At 44.0% G+C, this 9,362-nt stretch overlaps 1 long non-coding RNA gene across 3 annotated transcripts; it reads left to right on the top strand.

Annotated features, from left to right (window-relative positions):
- The first annotated feature begins 3,050 nt into the window (after nucleotides 1–3,050).
- LOC118607807 lies at nucleotides 3,051–8,562 on the top strand. Of its 3 annotated transcripts, none has more exons than XR_004952854.1 (3): nucleotides 3,051–3,149; nucleotides 4,684–4,779; nucleotides 8,365–8,562. It is a non-coding gene; the product is annotated as an uncharacterized LOC118607807 (long non-coding RNA). The 3 variants fall into 3 exon arrangements; XR_004952853.1 differs by lacking the exon at nucleotides 8,365–8,562 and adding an exon at nucleotides 8,139–8,288; XR_004952852.1 differs by lacking the exon at nucleotides 8,365–8,562 and adding an exon at nucleotides 7,812–7,929.
- Nucleotides 8,563–9,362: the final 800 nt, after the last annotated feature.

Raw genomic sequence — 9,362 nt, 5'->3', positions numbered from 1 at the left:
CAAGGCAAGGGCTTATTGAGTTGTGACTAATGTTTGCACAGTAGATTTTTCTGTCACCTCTAGAGCAGGTTTTTGGTTTTTCTGAGGGCAAGGTCCTTTTATGTCTGTCTTTTCTTCATACCTGTGGTAACTTGCCTCCAAGATGGCCTCCAGCCTTTCTGTCATCCACTCATGTTGAATGTAGACTGGACTTAATAGAATATAAGGCAGAAGTGGGGGACGCCTTGTCTGAAGTAGCCCTGTGGAATGGCCCACATAATAAGGAACTGAAGCCTCTTGCCAACAGCCACATTAATGAGCTTAGAAGCAGATCCCCTAGGCCAGGTCAAGTCTTGGGAGAGTGCAGCCCTGGCCGACAGCTTGACTTCAGCTTTTCCCACAAGATGCCCTGAGCCAGAGCATCCTCAGAAACTGTATACGATAATAATTGTTCATTGTTTTAAATCATGAAATTATGGAGTAATTTGTTTCACAGTGATACATAACTAATATCTTCCCCCATCACAGTGTAGTGGTTAACAGTTAAACTCTGGAACTAGGCTGTCTGGATTCATCTCTTGGTTACGCAACTTCCAAGCTGTATGAGCTTGAGCATGTAACTTAATTTTTCTGTGCCTCAGCTTCTTCTATTATAAAAATGGGGGATACTACTATTACCTACCTCATAAGTCTGTGAAGATTAAATAAATACATATAAAGTGTTTAGCAAGGTGCCTGGCATGTAATTAGTGATAATATCAACTGCTATTGCTGTTGTTATTATTATGGCTGATGGGAAAATGCTGAGAAGACAGCATGGAGATTATGTCAGAAAAATACCTGCCAGTAGCACAATGATCATGACCTCTAGAGCAATAAAAGGGAGATGAGTTTTTGCAGGTGCTCTGGAGACAGGCCACTAGTTTTGACTCAATGCAGAACATTGCTGGGCTCTCCTTACTTCAGACAGGACCACACTGCTGCAGGAGTGAGGAGAGGCAGCCTTCAGGATGGTTCCATGGATGCCAGGCCTCCAAGGGTCATGCCCATCCTTGGATGAAACAGCCACCCTTCTGAGCATACACCCCTAGGTTTTTTAACCTCCCCACTCTGGAGGATGAAGGCAGAGAACACTTTAGACTGTGGCTAAAACTAGAGGTGTTGGGATTTCTACTTTCCAATATTCAGTAAATCGTAGCTTCCTTTTTCCCCAAAGGAAAAACATTTGATTCCAATTTATTTGTAAGCCTGCAATAATTTTTTTTTCTTCTATTAGAGGGTATTATGTATTACGTATACTAAAGGAGAGAAAGATTGGGAAAACATAAGCAGGAAACTTTTACCATAAAAGTAAAATGAGTTACTAAGCGAAAGAACCAATCTAAAAGGACAAATCGTACATACTGTATGATTCCAACTATTCTGGAAAAGACAAAATTATGGAGACAGTAAAAGGATCAGTGGTTGATGGCTGGGGAGAGGGAGGGATGAATAGGTGGAGCACACAGGAATTTTAGGACAGTGAAACTACTCTGTATGACACTATAGTGGTGAATATGTATCACACATTTGTCCAAACCCATAGAAAGTACACACCACCAAGAGTGAACCCTAAGGTAAACTATGGACTCTGGGTGATAATGATGTGTCAATGTAGATTCATCAGTTGTAATAAATGTATCAGTCTAGTGGAACAGGTTGATAATGGGTGTGGTAGTGCATGTGTGGGGGCAGGAGTATATCAGAAATCTTTGGACCTTCCTCTCAATTTTGCTAGGAACCTGAAACTGCTCTAAAATATAAAACCTATTTTCAAAAGAAGTAAAAGAAGAAAGAAAGCTTTGATTTGAGGGCATATTATTTAGAAGTCCGTTGAGTACAATTAACAGAAGTTTCAAGCTCACTGAACCACAGAAGGTAGTAAATCATAGGTACCTAGTGAACCAGAAGAAAGGACTATTGTTATGGAAAATAAGAGGATGCCGCAGTGGGCCTCAGAAGTGCCTGGAAGGCAGCAGGAAGCACAAGCAGAGGCAGAATTCCTGTGGCCTGCCCTTCTGTATGCTAACATCTATCATTCTCACGCTCTTCTACCCTCCCTCTCTCCCTTTTCCCCCCTCCCTCTTCCTGTCTCCTCAGCCTCCCATAGCTCTCCTATTTACACTGAACGGACAGACAGTTTTCTCTTTCCCTGTCCCATTTCTAAATTCCTGAGCAAGGTGACTCTGATGACCCATTACCTTGAGGCAGGTGTTTGTTTCCTGTCCAAAGAACTGGCCTCGGTGGGTGGAGGTGAGGGCTCTGTACAAAGGAATCTGCCTGGAACCCATCCGTGCAAGGAGATGAGGGGGCGAGGCCATACTAGGAGGTGTGTAGGGCCGGTGGCTTTCAGCTGGGCCTAGTTCTGTGACATGTGCAAGTAGTCCCCCAGGAGCAGGAACATACATAAGCTGGTGGCGAAACTTGGCCCCACTTTCTATGTATGTATGTATGTATCTATCACCTATCTATCTACCTAACATCTATTCATTTATTTATTTTACGCCTATGGCACCTGGTCTTCCTAGGTGGTCTCCCATCCAAGTACTAACCAGGCCGCACCCTGCTTAGCCTCCGAGATCAGACATGATCCGGCTCGGTGGCATGGCCGTAGACTCGGCCCCACTTTCTGTGCTTGCTGCTGGTATGTTTTTTCCGTTTGATTCAAGGCCTTGCAGAGGCTGATTTGGAGCGGGGCATTGGAGGGATTCTTCACTGCTAACCAGCCCCAATTCGTCCTTAAGACACTAAAGGGCCACCAACAGCATATTAGGATTCTGCTTGCTTTTTTTTTTTCCGTTGCAGTTTATTTATTGATGAGTGTGCAAAAAATAAAAAGGAAGTAATAAAATAACCTTGTTTATGTTCTCGTCCGCGTGTTCTGTGTGTTCCGGGAGCACTGAGACCTGGGGCGGGGCGCGACTCAGGGTGTCAGCATGTTCCGCTGCGGAAGCGACAGGCCAATGCAATTCACTCCTCTTCCTCCCTCCTTTCCCTCCCTCTCTCCCTCCCCCCTTTCTACCTCCCCGCCCCCGCCTTGCTGGTTCCAGGAGTCCTTGCAAAGAAAGAGGGCTTCCTGAGGTTGGCTTCCGGGTCGAACTCGCATCAGTCATTTCCAACGTCTTGAGGAAGTGAGTGAGGCGGGAGGCGGGACAGGATCAACAAGGCGGCCGAAACTCGGGTTCTAGAGGGCCCTGGTGGCGCTCACCGCAGAGCCCAGGCCGCGCCCTCTTACCTGTCGGCCCACCCGGCACCCCGCTGGGGACCATGCTGGCCACCGCCACCCGGTCATCCACTCTGAGCCCCTTCACTTCGGGGCTGAAGGCGGGCCGGCTGGGATTCGGCAGTGCAGGGTTCACAGCCAATCCGTGTTGGGGTTCCTGGAGAGTGTGACTCAGAGGGGCCGAGATTCCTCGCTCCCCAAAGCCTCGGAGCCCGGGGGCTACCGTGAGCCCCAGGCTGTGCGCCTGCCACCCGCCCCCTCGCAAGGATAGAGGCAGGGATCTAAAGATGGCTCCCATCGGTCAGAGACGCTTCTGGCCCCGCCTCGGATGGTTCGAAGCGGTTCCTAATTCAGCCTGGCCACCCAGTTCCGGCCCCTCCCGACCCCCTTCCCTACCCCACCCCCACCTAAACCCGGCGGCCGGAGCCCCGCCTTCGGGCTAGCGAGCCTGAGTACAAGTTGCTACCAGAGCTTGCGGTTGGACCTCATCCCACCTCCCATCCCGGGGTGCAGAGGTGGGGTCCGGAGGCTCCAGCCGCATTGGAGCTCCGCCTGGTGAAGGTGCGAGCTGTCTGCAGAGATTTCTGGATGTGTGGTCAGGCTGGGCTCTTCATCCTCGTTCACCTCATAACACGCCCAGAAAATTTATATACTATTTCCGTAACATTCAGGAGTGTACTTTGAGAGTCAAAATGAAGCCTGGTGGGGAAAAAATGTATTTCACTCTGTATTATGCGATTATGTAAAGAAAATTAAACATACAAACTATTACAAAAGGTGTTACATTTCAAGGAGTCATGCTCCTTTTAACATATTTCTAGTCAACCACAGACCACATATACTATGGTGGTCCCATAAGTTTTTAATGGAGCTGAAAAATTCCTATGGCCTAGTGATGTAGCTGTCCTAATGTCGTAGAGCATTCATTAGTCACGTGTTTGTGGTGATGCTGGTGTAAATAAACTCACTGCAATTTCAGTTGGAAAAAAGTATAGCACATACAAGTACAGTACTTGGCTTTACCATCCAGGTTTATGTAAATATCCTCTATGATGTTCCCACAATGAAATTGCCTAAAGATGCACTTCTCAGAATGTATCCTGTCTTTAAGTGGCACATGACTGTATATATTTTTCTAATGATAATTTTCCAGCCCTTTTTATTTTTTACTTTTTACTTTGAAAAATTTCAAACATATACAAAAATAGATGAGTAGATAATGAATCTTCGGCTTCAACAATTATCAAGGTCAGGCCAATTTTGTGTCATCTCTACCTCCACCTACTTCCCCTTCCTATTATATACTTTTATTTTTTAATGATAAACTGAGCTTGTGTTTTAGTTAGCCTTTACTGTGTAACAAGTCACTCCAAAGTGTAGAGGCCCAAAACAATAGTTTATGTTCTGTCGTAATTATGGCTGACTAGGCACTTCCTCTGCAGGTTTTGACTGGATTCACCCAAGAGGGAGGGTCAGCTGGGCTGGAAGACCCAAGATGGCCTCATTCACATGTCTGGCTGTGGACTTCGATGCCTCAGGTCTCCTCTCTTTCATGGCTTCTCATATTCAAGTAGGCTAGATGGACTTCCTTATATGGCAACCAGAACCTTCCAAGAGAATCAAGGCAGAAGCCTCAAGCTTCCTGACCTGTGGGAGTCTAAGTCACTTCCTGCTCGCTTCTATTGGTCAAAGCAGGTCATAAGGCCAAGCCAGACTCTGAGGAGGGGGAGTGTGGAGAAATAGACCCACCCCTGGATGGAAGGAATTAATGTAGGGATGAGGCAAGAGAATTAAAATGTTAATCAAGCCACAATCAGAGACTGCAATTTGCTGTTCAGCTCTGCAGCGAGGTCAGGAGGACACCTGCAGAACGAAGGAAGATTTCTGCTGGGATTGCTAACAACCCATTCCCCACCTGCGAAGGGGAAACAGGAACCAATAGAGTCATTCCCTATGGTTAAAACTGTGGGGAACCTATGGATTAAAGGCTGGGAACTGCCAGCAGACCTTTCACTCTATATATTTTTACCTTTTCACATTACATACTCTTATCCTTCCTCTTTGTATGTCCATACCAAAGGAAATGGATTAACAAAGTCTTTTAAACTATAACTCACAGGAACTAAATAATGAATTATAAATTGAATTCTCTGAACCCTCAGGGACCCTTTCAGTGTCTTTACTCTGTCTTTGTCTCTGTCTCTCTCACTCTCTGCCTGAGAGGAGACCACACTCTGTCTGTGGAGTGTTATCCCTTCTCTAACAAACTTTCCTTTTGACTCTAACTTTGGCGCGTGTGTCGAATGAATTCTTTCTACACTCTCCGCCAAAGGGTCCTCTTCTCTCAGTGCGGGGCATGGTCTCCCCCTCAACTCGGGGAAATTTGCCCTGTCCTGCAGCAGAGCGAAGGGCAATACTAGCATGGGAGGGACTGGTGGCCTTTAACCAATCTGCCACAGTTTACTTTCATCAACAGAGAACTTTTTATATGAGGTTTTATGCTTGCATCAGCCACATACAATTCCTGATCTAGACTTTATAACGACGAACACTTTAAATGCTTGATAGTCACTATCAAGGAAAAACTCTGGTAAGGATGCAGTTTATATATCATTATTTAGTTCCTGTGAGTTATAGTTTAAAAGACTTTGTTAATCCATTTCCTTTGGTATGGACATACAAAGAGGAAGGATAAGAGTATGTAATGTGAAAAGGTAAAAATTATATAGAGTGAAAAGTCTGCTGGCAGTTCCCATACTTTAATCCATAGGTTCCCCATGGTTTTAGCCACAGTGAATGACTTTTGGGTTCTGTTTCCCTTTCACAGGTGTGGGATATGGGTTGTTAGCAATCCCAGCAGAAATCTTCCTTTGTTCTGCAGGTGTCCTCCTGGCCAGGCTGCAGGGCTGATCAGCATATTGTGGTCTCTGAATGTAGCTTGATTAACATTTTTAATTCTCCTACCTCCTCCCTACATTATTAGCATGAGTAAGCAACTGACATTTCTTATTATCCATTTAAAATTATGCAGTTTTAAATTACAATTGAAATTACATTGAAAGAATCTGGTAGCTCTTCCTTTAATGGACAGATGAAATGTTGACATTTCTTGTCAACATGCAAATGGACTTTGAATCCAAATGTATCTTCCTACCAGGCACTTGAAAATAAAGATGAAGGTCTAATTTGCAGAGAGGACATGCATTGAGAGCAGTCAACCTGCAGTTGGCTTGGACACCATAAAATTGCGATTCAGCCACAAACGAATTAAGGCATCGATACTTTTGTAGGTGGTGTTTCAGGGTACTTGTGGGGGCCCTGCTCTCCCAGCCTCTTCTTGCACTGTCGAAGCTGGATCCATGACAACTTCTGGTGGGGCGAGAGCAAGCATGGTGACAAACTTTAAGTTAGGGTCTCAAATTAGTTTTTGAATAAGCCAAAGGAAGGGCATTTCAAAGCTGTAGTTACTTTTATTGGAAATGTCATAGTACTGAAGAGTCTTCTTTTGATGGAAGATGATGAATTTTGCCTTAATCCTCCAGAGGCTGAGCTGATATTGTGTGATCTAAAGTCCCTACCCCCAGGTAAACAAAGGCACTCTTACCAGGCAACACATTCCAAGTCCTTAGAGATTACCTTCTAGGAGCTAGAAGCAAAGGCCAGACCTTTCTTTGGGCAAGGTTAATTCTTTACTATACACACCCCTCATTCTGCTTTTCCTCTCTCTTTCTTTTCCACATCCCTTTCCTTTCTACCTCTCCTCTCGCCTAGGCTGGGGAGGGGTCATACTATTATTATAGTGGGTTTAAGGTAAATAAAAGCAATGGGGTGCCTCTGTAGTCTCCTCCTCAGGGTCTCCACAGCTTTGTGTTCAGAGAGCCACATGGTAGAGGCCCAGACACATTGCTGTCTGCTAGGTGAGTTCAAGGAGATGGCATGTGGGTGTGGAAAATGCAGCGGGTCTCGGCAGCTAGTGGGGCTCTTGATCGCCCCATGACCCGGGCAGCCAGGACATGTCAGAGGCAACCCATCTGCTCCCTAGAGTATGAGAGAACCGACACTACAGGGACAGAGAGAGGGGCCTGAGCTTCAGGCAGAATAAGATCTTGCACTACCACACCCTAGGAGACCAGGCATCTTGGAGATTACATGTGACTCTGGAAAGGATGGCTGCATCCATAATGATGATGAAGAATTTGGAGCCCCATAAACCTACCTGTTTTTAAGAGTAGGTGACAGATTGTTTATAAAAATGGCCACAATTGCACTTATATGATGTATCTAAAATAGTCGAATTCATAGAGACAAAATAGAATAGAGGTTACTAGGGGCTGGGGAAGGGGGAAAAGGGGACGTATTGTAGGTACAGAGTTTCCATTCAAGATGTTGAAAAAGTTCTGGATTTGACAAGATGTAAGGCTGGAGAGGAAGTAGAACAAGAACTCTCATTCATTGCTGGTGGGAATGCAAAACACAGCCACTCTGGCAAATAGTTTGGTGGTTTCTTAAAAAACTAAACATACACTTAACATGTGATCTTGCAATTGTTCTCCTTTGGATTTACCGAAAGGAGCTGAAAACGTGTGGGGAGCCAAGCTGACCCTCCAAGAAGTAGGACAACTGGCTTTCCCTTGGGCCTTCAGGATTCTGGGTGGGCAGCCCTGCAACAACGCACCCAGTCAGGCTGGTGGGTCCACCCTTCTTCACCTGGTGGGAGCTTTAGATGGTCTAAGATTAATGCTAAATGTGGAAATTGTTACTCAGAGCTGGGTTTCACACCTTCTGGCATTCAATACTAGCCTAGTTTTTAATAAAAAACAACACTATTTTGGTGCTGTAAACCTATATTTCACCATCTGGCATACCCTTATGCCTCTTATGTTTCTTCTTCTGACAGGAAAAAACCATCATGGGACTATAAGCTCTCTACCAACGAGGATATCGTTGCATATATAAGATACCTCTGTGCAGATTGCAGCCACTTAACTCTGAGCAACAGACTTTAAAAACACCTCTGTCTACAAATGTCAGTACAACAAAATAAAAGTTTAGCTTCATGAAATATTAAGTTAAAAAGTGAAAGTTTGTTTTTTTGTTTTTTGTTTTGTTGTTTTGCATAACAGATGATGACAGTCTTAAAATACCCAAGAGACTAATGAAAAGAAAAATCACCCCTTCTGCCTGAGGCAATGGTGACGGAAAGACCCAAAGCTATCCTCTGCAATTTCTTTGGGGATGACACTAAAGGAATGGAAAGCACTGAGGTACCAACAGGAAAATTAGCTTATTTGGAAAATTAGCTTTATTAGTAAAAATAATTATCATTGTATCTACCTTTTAATAAATCTTTGGTAATTTTGTGAGTCTATGAATTTTCTGGAGTAGAAGTCTGATGTTGGACTTACGCTCACCAGGACTTTTTACTGATAAAAAGAACTACCCCAAAGCACACAAATGTCTCTAGGGAACAGGTCTTGTGCCTCTTTTGACTCAAGAAGCCTGAGTTCTTGGTTCTCATGTGAGATGAGTAGGTGTGCACGGGGTGTGTGTATGCGTGTGTGGGGAGGTCGATTTAGGTCTGCGGGTTTTTTGACGATTATATGACTTTGGGAGGAGCTTAAAAAAGAAAAAAACATTATGAAGGTATAAATAGGTAGGAAAGAAATGTTATTTAGGATCAGAAAGAAACTACAATACATAACATTTTAAAAGCTGAGAAATACCTCAAATCTCACATGATTCAGAAAACTGATGTAAAATTTTGTTAACTGCCTGAGAAAACCCTGACACTTTCTTCCCCCTTACAATTCCTGTCTGCAGACTCTTCAATCACCTTTTCATATGACAACTATTTTGTAACATCATTTTCTGGCATTACAGTAAAAAGATAATTCATTAGTTTTCTACTAGCATGGTTGATGGAAATTTGGTTTTTGTCGATAATTTAGAAAATTTTCAGCCTCACAACTTGTTATTAGTAATACTGTATATGTTTTTAGGACTGCTGTCAAATTTGGGAAAACCTCTATCAAATTTCTTTCTTACAAAAGCAGTACATTTTCAGGGCATATCAAGGTTTCATATTTAGGGATCAATCTTAAATACTCTGAATTGACAATAC

Source organism: Rousettus aegyptiacus, unplaced genomic scaffold (genome assembly GCF_014176215.1).
Source record: "Rousettus aegyptiacus isolate mRouAeg1 unplaced genomic scaffold, mRouAeg1.p scaffold_m13_p_9, whole genome shotgun sequence".
Taxonomy (NCBI): Eukaryota; Metazoa; Chordata; class Mammalia; order Chiroptera; family Pteropodidae; genus Rousettus; species Rousettus aegyptiacus.
This window is presented reverse-complemented; position numbering and strand designations above follow the sequence as displayed.